Genomic DNA, 5363 nt, shown 5'->3' with positions numbered 1-5363 from the left:
AGGGTAATAAATGGAGAAGCAGGGGAGATGTGGTGATTTAAGTGAAGTGAGGGATGGGAAGAGTAGGGGAAGTGAGGAAAGTGAGAGCATATGAGAGGAGGTAAAGTAGGAGAAGTAAGGGGAATAGAGGGGTAGGAAAAGAGGGAGAATGAGGGGAAATAAATTGGTTGATGAAAAAATGAAAAACCAATGAAGGAAGTTGTACTAGGGGAAGTTAGGGGTAATCAGCTGATGTGAGACAGGGGAAATTAAGGCTGATGAAGTACGAGAATTTCGGGTAGGGAAAATTAGTGAGGGAGAGTGTGGGACGGGGTGGGGAGGCTTGATCGAATTAATTAACGTCTTACGTAAGTGTGCGGCGCTTACTGTGATTTCTTTTTTTAATAAATTATCATTTTTGATTGAAATCGTTTCACAATTTCAAAACAAAGTATTCAAGATTTATAAAATTGAACTAGTCTTAAAATTGGTAAGAAGCGACAGTAGGAAAATATTCAATTATATAAACTATTATCAAAATAATTATATTTCTTAAGTTTTAACCTTTTATCATAAAAAAACGTTTCCAAAGAACTGCTCTTGACACAACTACAATAAAGTATTACATTTTGAAGAATTTAAAACAGTACAATAAATATTGTACAATTTGAAATGAGTCGATAACTTCTAATTCATGTTTATAAATAATTTCGGATATAATCACTAATGCAAATACATTTAATTATTTTTAATTAAATTAAACTGAAACGATAATTTTGCAAGTGGTACTTGGTATGAAAAATGTAACTTTTAGATTAGGATTGGCTGCAATCGTCGATATGTGCATAAACTATCAAGTGACTTTCAAGGACGTCGAACGTTCTCAACGAGACGAGACTTCCGAATTCAGACTTTCGATTTCACTAGGATGTCTGTTATAAAATTGAACTATTCTCGAGAGGAAGGGACTTAGGATAAATTAAGTATATATGAAAAAAATAACATCAAAAATTATTTCCTATTTGTTCATAAAACAAATAAAACAATTAAAGTGTGAAATACTATCCATGGGAATTTTTAATACAGATTCCGTTACCGATAGTTACCGACATCCAACATCGTGAATGGTTCTCTTCTATGCTAAATAGGTTTGTGTCTGTGCTAAAATGATTCTGACAAATGTCAGTATATCTCAAATACTTGGTAATAAAAAAAGCAATACCTTAATTACTGGATTCTTTTAAATCTGAGTTTTCAATAAAATTGTCAAAGAATGCAAAAAAGGAATTAACTTTAATCACAACCATGTGATTCAATTTTCAACACAATAAATAAATTTTCAGCAAAATAGTCGAATTTTTTATCAAATAGTTGAACTCTCAACACAGTATTTAAATTTTAACGTAATAGTTCAATTTTAAAGCAAATATTCGAATTTTTAAACAGCATATTAAATTTCTACCAAACACAAAGGCTAATTCGAATTTTCAAGGTAAAAAGACAAATTTTCTATCCAAAAAGGCCATTGTTCAATAAAACAGTTAAATCCAAAATAAAATAATTAAATTTTCCACAAAATTCATAGAAGGTATCTTTCTTTAAATGAACAGGATTAACTTGCCCTTCAAAAAAAGGTTAAAAATTTAAAAACTTTGTGAAGGCATAACTTAATACCCATTGGAACTAAGTCATTGTGTTTTTTGATAGAATTACTCGAAATTGCGTCTATATAAATATATCATCTGGAAAAAATTGTCTTCAAATTAACGAGTTCCAAAGTGCAAATACAAACTTCAAAATTTGATTTTCTAGTCTCTTAAAAAAAAATCAGCTTTCTTTGAAGATTTATAACTTTGGTATCGTTTCAGATAATAGTTTCTGTTTTTCTTAACTTTCTCAAAATTTTGTCTAGTTTAATTTTGCTGTTGCACATTTTGTTCTAAAATACAAAAAGAAATGTCAGTCTACGCAAACTCTATTTTTGGAACTGTTTTCAAAAATATTTTCGAGACGACTCGTAGTTATGCATTTGAAATGCAACGGTTTGGTTGAAAACTCATGTTTTATTTGAGTATTAAACTAGCTTGTTACAAATGCGTCTTTTTTATTAAAAACTGTTTTAAATTTTGAATTTAAATCATTTTTTCGTTGAAATATTAACTGTTAAATTTTTTTGTTGAAAACTCATCTTTTTAAATGAAAATTAATTTTCTTGGCTGCAAATTTAACTATTCCATTTTTGGCAGAATATTTACCTTTTTTAGTTAAAACTTCAACTACATATTTGGTTAGAAATTGATGTTGTTTATTGTAGAAAATAAATTTTTTGGTTACAAATTCAACTGTTTGGTGAAAAATTAATCTGCAAAAGTTCAGAATTCATATTTGTATGTTGAAAATGAATACTTTTTGTAAAAATTCAACTGTTTGTTTTTTAAATAGAAATATTTTTTGGTTGAAATATTGCCTATTACATTTTTCGTTAAAAATTGAACTAGCTTATTAAAAATTCATTTTTGTTGTTATTAAAAATTAAATTTTTAAACGGAATATTCGTTGTTCTTTGTTGAAAATTAATTTTCTGAAACAAAATTTAACTATCGAATTTTTGGTTAAAAATTGATTTATTGTAGTATAAAAATTCAATTATTTGATTGAAAATTTATGTAATTTATTCAAAACTCGCATTTTTGTAAACAAAAATAATCTTCTTAGTTTAAAATTGAACAATCTGGTTAAAAATGGATTCATTTGTTATGCAAGAAAATCAATCTTTTTGGTTGATAATTCAACTACATACATAATTCAGAATTAATGTATTTTGTTCATGATTCGTTTTTTTTTTTTTAGAAAACCAATCTTCTTCTTGGAAAGTTCATCTTTTTTTTGTAGAAAATTACTCTTCTGGGTTAAAAATTAAACTATCTGGTTCAAAATTGATATTTTGGAACAAAATTAAACTTCTGGGTAATGAAAGAATCAAATGTTCACCTAAATTGTTTAACATTCAAGCCAAAATGCGAGCTTCCTGTAAAAAAATTTAATTTTCAACCCGCAAAATATAAATTTTCAGCATAAAAATATTAATTTTAAACAAGATAGTTAAATTTCCAGCCAAAAAGATAAACCATCATAAAGAAAAAACAAATTTTCAACGAAGTAGTTTAACTCTTACCCACGCAGTTGAAATTTCAATTAAAAAAATATTATCTTTCAACCAAAAAGATGAGTTTTAAACTAAAAATATGAAGCTTCTAAACAAAAATTTATTTCATAAAAAAGTGATTCGACGAAAATTTTAAAACAAAATAGTTGAATCCTCAAGCGAAGAAGATTAATTATTATCAACCGAACAGTTGCATCTTTATCCCAGGAAGATTGAATTTCTACTTAAACATGTTGAGTTTTAAATCAAAAAGAGTCATTTTCAACAAAAAAAAAGATATGAATTTTCATCCAAATAAGACTTTAGTATGACCATTAAACATAAAAATATGAAGTTTAGAGAACATGTGAGTTTTCTACGAAATATTTGAATTTTATAAAAAAAAGTTGACTTTCTAACAAAATTTTTGAATTTTTTACCAAATACTTGCGTTTTTATCCCAAATGGCTGTAATTTCTACTAAAATAGATAAATGTTTAAATTAAAAAGACAAATTTAAAAAAATGTTAAATTTTCAGTTAAAAACATTCTAGTTTACTTCTGGACACCAAAATAAGAATTTAAAACAAAAAAATGAGAAGAATTCCTGAAAATAAAATCAAGATTCTAACGACCAAATTTGGACAACCACAACAAAATGTTCCCATTGGAATCTGAAAAAAGGAACATTTTCCTCTCCTCCTTTCACCCTAAAAAAGAAAAAAAGAAAACTATTTTTCGTTACTTTGGACAAAACTAAAAAGGAGGAAAGAAAAATGAGAAGGTAACCAACCAAATCCCCTTCCTTGTCTTTTTTTATTTCTTTCGTCCTCTTTATTCTCATCATTATCAAATCCCAATAAAAAACATTTTTAAAAAATATATATAATAATCAATATATATTATAATAAAAATTTATATAAAAAAACATAAACTAAATTAAAATAAAATCAAATCAAAATAAAATAAAAGAAAAGAAAATGAAAATAAAATTTGTTGCCAGGAGGAACAGCACACCTGCCACGATTCTCTCTCACTAACAACTGAGAAATTTTTATTTTTGGCCAAAGTAACGAAGAATAATTTTATTTTATTTTTTTTATTTGTTAGGGAGAAAGGAGGAGAGGAAAATCTTCCTTTTTTCAGATTCCAATGGGAACATTTTGTGGTGGTTGTCTAAATTTGGTCGTTAGATTCTTGATTTTATTTTCAGGAAATCTTTTCATCAATTTGATTATTGGACGTTAAGGAGGGATTTTAAATTGGATTCTGATCTTATTTAAATCTCTTAAATTTTAAAACAAAAAGTACATTTCCTACGAGATAGTTGAATTTTCAACCAAAAAGGAAGGCTTTTTAAATTAATTTTGCATTTTCAACCAAATAGCTATATTTTTATCCAAGGAATATAACATTTTTTAATAAAATAGATTAATTCTTAAATCAAAAAGACAAATTTAAAAAAAAAGTTTAATTTTCATCCAAAAAAATGTCAGTTTACTTTTCAACGCCAAAGTATGCATTTTAAATAAGTAAATGTCTACGCAAATAGTTGAATTTTAACCAAACAATTGCATTTTGATCCAAGAAAGATGCAATTTCTACTCAAATACATGCATTTTTCTATTAAAAAACAAAAATTGTTTAAATAAAAAAGTTATTAAATTTTCATCCAAAAAAGATTTCAGTTGACTTTTCAACACCGAAATATGAACTTTTCAAACCAAAACAAAATTTATAACTGAAAAGATAAGCTTCAGGAGGAAGCAACTGAAAAAAAGAAATATAAATATATACATGAATTCAAGACAAATAGGTCACTAACAAGAACACTATATCAGGGTTACAACAAAACTTCATTTTACAAATTCCCTAATTTTTCATTTTTTCTGACCATTAATATTCAAAGCCCAGAATATTGAAATTTTTAACATGTTTAACCAGAAATCTTTTATAAAGAAAATAAAACAATTTTAGAATAAAATTGAAAAATTTCAAATTTACTCTGCTTGACAGTTATTGAAAGTTATAGAAGTTCCTTCAGTTTTACAAGATTTCTTTCTCTCAATACCTGACATTTCCATGACAATGAAATTCCGTGACGTTTTTTAAATTGTTACTGACTAGGTTCTTTTTTCACTCACCGCGTTTCTTTGACCCGCAAAGTTAAATTCAAATGAAATTTATGTACAATTACTGCGAGTTATTTGTTTCATTTGCGAATTTTCAAAAATTACGT

The 5363-nt window shown here is 26.5% G+C and overlaps 1 protein-coding gene across 1 annotated transcript in view; it reads right to left on the bottom strand.

Moving 5' to 3' along the window:
- LOC117172758 (lipase 3-like) overlaps positions 1-5363 on the bottom strand; it is an 86919-nt gene that overhangs the window by 68497 nt on the left and 13059 nt on the right. The gene's annotated exons all lie outside the window — the stretch shown is intronic.

The sequence above is a fragment of the Belonocnema kinseyi genome, chromosome 5, assembly GCF_010883055.1.
Source record: "Belonocnema kinseyi isolate 2016_QV_RU_SX_M_011 chromosome 5, B_treatae_v1, whole genome shotgun sequence".
NCBI lineage: Eukaryota > Metazoa > Arthropoda > Insecta > Hymenoptera > Cynipidae > Belonocnema > Belonocnema kinseyi.
Note: the sequence above shows the minus strand (reverse complement) of the source record. Positions and strands in the feature narration are given on the sequence as shown.